Raw genomic sequence first — 9,002 nt, forward strand, 5'->3', positions numbered from 1 at the left:
GAAAGAGTGACAAATCCTTTCCTTGATTAAACATTGTAAAGCTTTTATTAGAATATTTACCAAAAATGAAAATGTGTTATCTATATCAGTAGTGCACATTAAAAATCTCAAAGTAACTGGCTCCAGGATGAATCTTGGCAAACTCTGAAGCCCATATGTGGGAGAGGCAACTTTAGCACTTAGTAAATATCCAAAAATCTGCAATTAACCCCGAGAGATTCTTCAAATCTCTCTTAGGCTGACATGCTTTTTTGGTTAGCCACTTCTGGAGAGCTCTGGTACTCTGAGTCAGCCTCTGGAGGCTCCACTGGCCATCTAAGGGATCTGGGCTTTCAATTCAGACACCAAGGTTGGGTGGTTAAAGTTGGGGCAGTGCAGAATATCTCAAACTCACTAGGAGGTTATCCCTATCCTTATATTATATGTAAGTATGGCTAACCTTTTATACATTATTAGAACTGATTGAAGTATTAATTACAAAGAAATAATTTAGATAGTGTAGCCCTGCTTCATGTTCATAATACTGTTTGCAAGCATGTGTTAGTATTTTCCAAATGTTATGTTCATAAAGTTGTTTGTGAAGATATGTGTTAGCATTTGCCAAATGTTATGTTCAGCTTAGAGTCTCCCCACACACTGCTTACTTTGACTTCCTAACCTTAATTATCCATTTCTTACTAGTGCTCATAAAATGACATCCTATAGTATCTGCTCTCTTAATGTGTAATTGAAACTTTATATACAACAGAATAGGGATTAATTAAGATAAAGTGATAACTAGTAAATAACCAGTTCTCTTGATCACACAAATATCCAGGAATCTTTACGAAGAAATACCACTCCTCAGACTTCAATGAGAACATAAATTAGAGCCCATGACTATTTCTTAATAGGAAATGAAAAAGGGTATGAGCAGGGATGGGATGAAGGAGTTTTAAAAGTCAAAGCAATGTTTACTAAAAAGAATAGCATTTGCATTCCTATTTGCCTGGGCCGCTTGCCCCTTTTGCAACCTGATAAAACAAGTGAGTCAATACAAATCAAGACGACTTAGTAGAAGAACAGCAAATGGCCATTGTAAAAGTAAATGCCAGAGGAAAAGGGACGCCACAAAGGCCCCAGTCCCGCATTTTTTTTTGCAAGCAGATTTAACTGGTGTACTCTGGCCAGACACCTTTGGAGTCAGACATGCCATTTCACTTAAGGAGAGAAAACAGCAAGATGGTGTCCAAAGACAGTAAAATAGAAGGGAATAATAACTTGACCTGTAACAAAGTTCATATTTTGAAAAGAAAATAGTAGAAAACTTGCACAAACAATTTTTCATGAGAATCTGTCCATTCTTCAACCATCTTTATGTGATAAACCAGGAATGTTATTCTTTCCTTCATAGACATACTGCCTTGTTTTCATCGATTTACCCTGACTGTCAAGGAGCCTTCCAGAAAATAGTGGATAAGCTGAGAATTTATGCAGTTCATAGTCACTATCAGACAAATCACTGCAAAGTTTCATTTTCCCCCTTGCATGTCTGACAAAACTGCAAGACAGCCAAATACAGGTGTTCCGATATATTCAGACAACACTCTTTTTTCTTTCTCTCTTTTTAATATAATATTTTGTCATTTACTCTGGTGAAAACATTATGGTTGGTAAAGTAAGATCAAGCAATAATTCTAATTTTTTAAAGCCTTTAAAGCAATTTTTTGAGAAACATGGGAGTTTAGACAGCACATTTATTTAGTTTTAATTTTTGTGCTGTCATACGTCAGCACTGAAGTCCTGATTTAGAACACGTGCAGCTTGCCTTTGAAGTTTTGGCTGTTTTTTAACAATGGCAAAAAAAAGATATAAAGAAATTAAACAGCACCAAAAAAAAATCATAAAACAGGGCTTTTGTGCTCTTGATTTATATATTGTTTTTTATGTTTGTTTTAAAAAAAGCTTTATTCTCAATAATCTTTCATGGGAAGCTTTGCTCTGACATACCTTTATTCATCTAAGCTTTTTCTTCTGTGTTGACCTTTCTTTTCTCCTTTCTATCCCCCCAAGTCTCTGAACAGTGCTTTCTAATATCATTTCCATTCAGTAGCAAAATGAGTTTATTGGAATTCTTCTGAAAACTGAAAGAGTAGAAAATGTGCAGTGATATGCTAAACTGATATTTTTGGATGAAAGCAGTAAATATTCCAGGTAAACAGGACCTCCACATGAAACGGCTTTTTTCTTCTAGTGTTTGCTAGACTCCCCTTCTGGGTTGTGCATGTGCAGTGGTATACATGGTCCTTTTGGTCAAGTTACACAACACTGGCATTTTCCAAGGAAGTGCATGAAAGCTGGCAGTTGCTGTTGTTCATTTTTGTCCAATATGTTGTAACGAATACGAGCCAATGCCATATTTATGTGTTCTGTGGCAGCTTTTTCCTCTTTTTCTCTTTTCCTTTTAGTTCAAAGACAAAATTGTTGAAACAACAACAAAACCACCACAACTGGCTTTACAGTTTTTCTCCTCCTTAGCATCTTCCATTCCCTGGAAAATTTTAGTGCGTACTTAGTGTCATCTAAAGGTACCAACACCATGTGCTGCTAAGACCAGTTTTAATTGCAGTCTACCTTCAAAACCCATTGAAAGTAATATCTAGACAGACCAAGTCCTGAAAGTGTCCAGATGTTTGAAGCAGAACATTAAAAAACCCCATAATTCTTAATTGTCAGCCCAAATATAGATGTGTACAGTACCAGTGTGTATGTGTAGAAGGATATGTGCAGGGCATTTATGATAGCTGAGGGAGTTGGAGAAGCAGGGGCTGACAAGGGAGCTGGACTTTGTCTGAGGCATTGCGGGGAGGTTAACAGCTGCGTATCAGAACTTTACTGGGGACCTCCTCACTCACTGCATCTCTTCCCTTTCCTTCACCATCTCATATCCATATGCTTCATCTCTGCACCCCTTCTAAAATACTGCTTACTCATAACAGTGAAATAATGACAGCTGCACCTGAGAGAAAGTTCTTTTTGTATTCCAGCTCATTCATGGGTTAGTGCAAAATAACAGAACCAATAGAATCTCCTATCACCAACATCGACACCTGGATTTACGTCAAAATATTTTTTCCCAGTGAAGTGTAGTGGTAAGCTTATTGCAAAGACACCTCTGAGTTCCACAATACCTCTCCATATGAAGAACTTGTGTAAAATTTTGACTGAACATAGAAGGTTCTGCAGTTTATTTTATTTTTATGGAATTTAACTATCAATTTTAGCAACCTGGTCTGTGTTAACAGAAAACTTGTTTATGATTTCATTTAATTTCATACTTAATCCATGACCTTTCTACATCTTGAAACAAATACTGCTGGATGGGAAAAAAACTCTTTGATTTTAACATTCATCAGGATTCTTCTCCCCTACCTTTAACCAAGGAAAATTTAGCTATCTTGCCTCTGCTACTCGTTCAGGCCAGTTACTACTCAGTGGGAAGAGAGGAATCTCCCCAGGAAGATCTGTTGCACCAGTTTTCAGAAAGGATGAAGGTCTCTTTGGAACTAAACACCTCTCTGTCATTGACTGTCATGGAGAAATCTGGACTTATTAAGATGTATCTATGGCTCTGAAAGATTATTTACATCAAGGCAGGTAAAATTTGCTTTCATCTACCAAGGTCATGCTTTGGTATTGTGAACACCGTATGCTCAGTGAGAAGCTTCTCAAGTAAATATGAAATTAGAGATGAATGTATTTAGATTAAGTAGGCTATGCCTCTGTTAATACCCCAATAAAAATTACTCTTGCTAGAGATTTTGTAGGTTACAGAGCCCTGCTTTCAAATTATCTTTTTTATTTAAGCAAGTTATAATACTAATATAATAATACAATATTAGTAAATTAATTAAATAGTTACTAGGAATTTATTTATAAAAATATTTTCTGTATAATAATACTATCTAATATATTTATAATAATCATTCAAATCTCAAGCTAGCAGGGGTATTTCTATACAGAAATCATGGAAAATATGCAGAAATTATGGTTGTTCTACTTGTAACATGGAAGAAGTCATATTAGCATGTCATACTAATAATCTTTTTAGCTTTGAAGCCTGTTCATCTATGAATACCTTGTAGAATATTTCCAGATTCATAAACTTTGAAAATAATTATATGCAGACAGAGGATTTCTATGCCAAATTTTTTCCATCACTCCCAGTAATAATTCCTCAGGCTACTCTTCTGACTCAAAATATTCGTTATCCTACCAACCCACTTTGCACCTTGCTTTCTTTGTCCAAGACATACATCATCAGCTCTTTTAAGCTCTGCTCAGTACTTAGCTCAATCTCCCCTAATGCATTTTTGTTCCACACTCCTTTTCCCTTGAATATACTGCCACTTCTCTGCTAATAACATGATAAAAACTTGGTAAGTGGTATGCATTTACCAGGGTGGCTTTTAGATATCCCAGAAAAAAAGGAGTTTGGCTATTTGTCCAGGTGTTTTAGAAGTTAAGCCACCCAGTCAAAAGAATGGCTCCAGCTTGGACGTCTGATGTCCAGGCTCACCATCCTCACACCTGGGATTTCCCAGGCTGAAATACAGGAAAATGTCCTCCTCCATCATGAATTAATTTGCTGCTCTCGAGCCCTTTCTTTCAGATTAACAGTTGACGTATCTCTAAACAGTGCCACCATAAATATCTATATAGCTTCAAAAAGGAGACATTTGAAAGAGGGGAATGATTGTCTATTTTAGAGAGATAAATTGAAGCAAATGAAAATCAAATCTCTAAGGACATGCTCCAAGAGTGAAATTTGCACAGATCAATCTCCCAAAGGTAGTAAGTGATACAAGCCATTGATCTGAAACTAACACAGAAGGTACAGTTCAGTAACATAGTGAAATAATTATAATAAAATAGACTAAGGAATATTCCTGTAGTAGTGAGAGGCCTTTTCTCTGAACTTTTTTGATTGCATGCTTATTTTTGATGCTTTTCTAAAGCAGAGTCTACTAATTGTGCATCAGTTTTCTTAAAAGTTAAGGAAACATTCAGAGCAAACCAATATATTTCCCTGATGCACTGTCTTTCACTAGAGTTTTAATAAACTAAAAACAGGTACTGAGCAAGGACAGAGTTATCCAATGAACTAAATTAGGTAGTTGAGTCATGATGACAAGAAGGATGGGCAGATTTTGAAGAAAAAAGCAGGTTATTCAAGACATAATGTTTGGCATTTGGTTTATGATACTCTAATTGTCAGTAGTCAGCCAAAGCCAAAAGACTGCTATTTTCTTTCAGATAAAATATATGTCCTTTCCCTTCCCTTGCCTTCCCTTCCCTTCCCTTGCCTTGCCTTCCCTTGCCTTCCCTTGCCTTGCCTTGCCTTGCCTTGCCTTGCCTTGCCTTCCCTTCCCTTCCCTTCCCTTCCCTTCCCTTCCCTTCCCTTCCCTTCCCTTCCCTTCCCTTCCCTTTGCCTTTCCTTTCCTTTTCTCTCCATTTCCCAACTTTACTATGTCTGTGATAAAGTACTGAATTAGATCAGGCAGATTCAATTTCCCATTCCTTTTTCAAAGCACTAGGTAAAAACTTATCTTCATTAAGTGCCACTAGGAGTCCAGCACCACATAACTAATCAGAGAATTCAGTAGCTTCATGTTCACGTGATGCCTCAAGTTCAAAGGGGACAAAGACATCCTGTTTGGTGTTTTGTTTCACTCAAGCTATTAAAACTGCACAGACCCCCTTAAGCGTTTTTTAAAGTCATCTTCTTTATTCCCTATCAGTAACCTAAACCATTATAAAAACCAGTGCCAGTTTAGATAATTTTCAAATTTGTAATGTGATTTGGAAAAAAAACCTCGGTGATTGTCAATGAAGTGGAAGGACTGAAACTCCTGGTGGATGCAAACATTTCAGATCTACTACTTTTTTCCATGTCCCTTAAAGATCTTGGCTTAGTAATTCTGTTCAACTTTTATAACCTCAATGGTTTTCCTCAAAAAGCATGCTGGGAAATTCCCAGAGGTGTGCACTGTGTGTGGGAACGTATACACCCAAAAAGGGTCAAAAGAAAAAAATTACATGGTTCAGAACATATGCACTGTCTTCATGTATATCCTACAAAGCTACAGTTGATGCTGTTGACATCACTAGGAAAAAAAAGTTCTGTTCACAAGGTCATATAAACATCACAATTTTTTTGATAACTCCTTTGATGTAGCATATTTGTTAATTCAATTACAAGTTTTGAAATAACATCTTATCATTTGATCAATAGATTTTCCTTGCTGTTTTTCCCAGGGCTTGATAAAGGTTTAAAAAGGTTGCTTACTCAAGTGTTTGGGTGAATGAAAAATTACTTTTAACCTGCTTATGCTGGCTTCTGAAGTTTCAGCAATACTAGGTTCCACTTTACCACTTCTGCTTGTGTGCTAAGATGCTCTGAAACATTGAACATAAATATGCAACTATTTTAAAGCTGATCACACAAGGTTTCTTTAAATTCTGGTAAATTTGTTAGTACACAGAGCAGTCATATTCAAACATGACTTTACGGCAAAGCTGTTCCTCCAGTGTAGCAACCATAAAAGATGCTTCCTGTACTTGGAAGGAACTATAACTTTTAGCTGAAAATAAAAGATTTCCTTGCAATAGTCATATCTGAGACTACAGATACTGGCTTTTTGAATAGAAATAAAATAGATACAAATAATAACAATTGGATTTGATTTGTTACTAGTCAATACCTTTTTTCTACAAAAAATAAAGATATTCTTGGTCTTTTTTTCCATTGTTTTTTGTAGAAATTTCACGTTTTTAACAGAAAGAAATAATAATGCCTTTTGCCTTTAATTTAAAAAAGAAATTAATATGAAAATTTTCAAAATAAAACATATTTGTGAAAATTATCAATTTTTAATTGACTTTTATATATACCTATTTTTAAATTGATCATTTCTTTTGGCAGCATAAAAATACTATGCAAAAAAAATTGTAAGCTATTCTTTGCAAACCTTGAACATTGCTTAATAATAAGAAAAAGATGCAGAAGACATACACAATATGCCTAAATTGCAATCATAAATGAAAACATAAATTATGCGGTAATACATGTGAGTGATCATCTTTCCATACAACACAATCACTGAATTCATATCCGACGTTAAGTAATCACATTAGGAAAATAATTTTGAAGCTAGCACATTTAAAACCCAGACATTTTATTGAAGGATACATTCCACTATTAAATGGAACGGCTTTGTTTTGTTTTGCTTTTAGAGATTGCTAATCCATTTTAAGTAAGTAAAAAACAGATTTACAAACCAGCCCTCACAACCAAACTGCGCCTAAATGGATGCAATGCCAGATGCCAAAAAGGTTTTGGTCATCATATAGCCGGAGAACCAGTCTTTTTTACAGAGGGGAATCTAAGGAAAAGGGATAAGACTATGGATCAAAGGAAACAAATATTTAATTCATGCTAACATTTACTATTATAAACAGAAACCAGGAAGTAACTGAATTTTGATTAACTAGCAATATTTTGTTGTTCTGGATGCATACTTATTTTTAGTTTCTTCTTCCAAAGAAGAAGAACTTCCAAGACCTGTCCCTTGGTCCATTTTAGTGTATATGAATCATAATCATTGATGGGGAGAAAAGAAGGAATCTGAAGTAAATAAATTACTACTAAATGCATTTCAAATGGATTTATTTTACAGCAGAACTACTCCTTTTTCTTTCCAAGTTAATTCTATAAAACTTCACAAAGTATTTAAATAACAGCTTTCTCATGTGAATATGCTTTTGAAGAGTTTTTAGTGTGTGTTTTTGTACCATATTAGTACTTACAATGCAAGGTCTGTCCCTGTAAATATTACTTATTTCAGTAAATCTTAATCAGGTTGGTGGAGTGGTATCAACCACCAGGACTGCTCAAAGTGAGTAAAAGCTTGTGGGATTAGGACCTACGTTCTTGCATTTCCAGCAATTTTATGGCAATTATTTGGTATAAGCAAGAACAATTTCCTTAAAAAAACCCACCACCACCCAAAACAACAAACAAAGGTAATTAAAATGCTGAAGAAAAAGTAGAGATTTTTTTTTTTAAATGTGCATGTTGGCAACTTGCACCATTTTATTGCAGATTTCATGGTATTAAGTGTTTGCATTAAAGCTGTTATAATCAGGAGATTGCAGTGGAATCTCACTGTTCAGTTGATAAAGAAATGGCTGCAGGGAAAACTTAAAATATGAAGGAAGTGTGTCCTGGGAGCTCCACAACAAAAAGAAATCTGGGTAGTATTTTAATAACTCTTACAAGATTTTTGAGGTCTGAAGCAGTGGTTTTCTAGAATTGGTAGTACTGATATTCTATTTAAACAATTAATTAAGGTGCAAGCATTCTGTGTGGTGCTGAATAATATGTGACTTTTTGAAACTACTGCCATGAATTGATGTTTTGAGTTTAATCATATGGGTAAGCACCCATTTCCCTTTACCCACAAATAACTAACATAGCTGTTGTAAGTCCTATTTTAATAATTTCTTTTCTTTGAGCCAATAGTACCTTGAACTTAATTTTTTAAATTTTGTTTTGTATGTTTGCTTGGGCAAAAAAACCCAACACAACAGCAACTAAGACAATTGCCTGGGATCAAAGCTAAAAGTACCAAGAAAATCTCTTCAGATTAGTGAAGAATTGCTGGTGCTGATACCAGTCAGACCTGAAGTGTACTTGATACTGGGATAGTGTGAAAAAGATGAGTTTGCAGACCAAAAAAACAGATGGCCCCTTATCACCCCATGGGGCTAAACACACAAGAGCAAACTTCAGAGACGCCTTACCTTTACCCTGTCTGTCCCTATCAGGAGAGACTGTTATATTAAGGGTTATTGCCTCTCTAGCCCTCCCTGTGATCAGCTTTTGAAGTCCACGGCCAAGAGGCCAGTGTGAGAATATCACCCCAGATAAGAGGTGTTTGCTCTGTGAAATATTCAGGATA

General features: G+C 35.6%; 1 protein-coding gene across 1 annotated transcript in view; it reads right to left on the bottom strand.

Moving 5' to 3' along the window:
• HDAC9 (histone deacetylase 9) overlaps positions 1 to 9,002 on the bottom strand; it is a 452,900-nt gene that overhangs the window by 37,290 nt on the left and 406,608 nt on the right. The gene's annotated exons all lie outside the window — the stretch shown is intronic.

The sequence above is a fragment of the Pygoscelis adeliae genome, unplaced genomic scaffold, assembly GCF_000699105.1.
Source record: "Pygoscelis adeliae isolate BGI_AS28 unplaced genomic scaffold, ASM69910v1 Scaffold15, whole genome shotgun sequence".
In the NCBI taxonomy this organism is placed as follows: Eukaryota; Metazoa; Chordata; class Aves; order Sphenisciformes; family Spheniscidae; genus Pygoscelis; species Pygoscelis adeliae.